Below are 1,135 nucleotides of genomic sequence, written 5' to 3'. Positions count from 1 at the left end.
GATAGATAGATAGATAGATAGATAGATAGATAGATAGATAGATGGATAGATAGATGGATAGATAGATAGATACGATGGGCTTCTTTTAGTTTCCATCTACCAAGCCCACTCAGAAGTCTATAGCAACTCTAACAGAAGACACTTGTACAAGGTGCCAAGCAGTCGGACTGAACCCAAAACCATGTGGTTGGGAAACAAATTTCTTGCCACACAGCCATGCCTGCACCCATTAAACCATTATCATCATCGTCATCATCATTTTTATTGCTATTATCATCATCATCATCATCACTGTTATTATTAAGCTGAAGAAGAAGGTAAAAATCAATGACAACAAGGATAGCAATGGGTACTAAGTGTTAGAGAGATAATACCTTAGCAGTGATTATGCATTCCGTTGCAGCTTGTGTACACTAATGCCCTCTGTACAGGAGCCAAGCAGACCATTTTGCGCATAAGCACATGATACATAAAGTCTCTTTAAATGTTTTCTTTGTCAAACTCTGAAAGAGGGGTCTATAATTAGATAAAAGTTTGATCGGTCCTAGGAAGATTATCTTTTAGCCAAAGCCACTTTAAAGAGGAAAATGTTGGATTTGATGTTTTAGTTATTTCCCAGAAGAATTAGAAAAGAGAGAATTGCATTAGAGAAATAAAAATTCTTAAAAGTCAAATTGACCATTTGTGCTGATGGCTCTGTGAGGATTCATTTATCTTTGCTTTGCTCTTGGGAGAATGGATGGTATCTAGAGCAGCTTAGTTAACAAGTTTACCATTAAAGAGTCAGAGTTCAGAACAAGGTGTTTATCTCCCTTGGAAGCCTGCAGATTGGAGAATGTCTTTTCTCATTTAGTCTAACGTGAAATTTCTAATGTAAATAAATGAATTCTTCATAAATGTTTAATGTACAGGTTGTCAGACAAATGGTTGAAAGTAAAAGTATCTCAGAAGCATGGTATGTTGTCCAATCTGTCTTGCATCAGAATAGCATTTCTATTGAAATCCTTTCCCAAACATATTTTTCCCACGGTGATAGTCACTGGAATTAGTACACAAGAAACCGCCAACCATGCTTTAGCATGAATTGTTTGGAGAATATGAACAAAATGGGTATACATATATATATATATATATA

This window comes from Octopus bimaculoides, chromosome 21 (genome assembly GCF_001194135.2).
Source record: "Octopus bimaculoides isolate UCB-OBI-ISO-001 chromosome 21, ASM119413v2, whole genome shotgun sequence".
Lineage (NCBI taxonomy): Eukaryota > Metazoa > Mollusca > Cephalopoda > Octopoda > Octopodidae > Octopus > Octopus bimaculoides.
The sequence above is the reverse complement of the archived record's forward strand: the minus strand, read 5'-3'. Positions refer to the sequence as shown.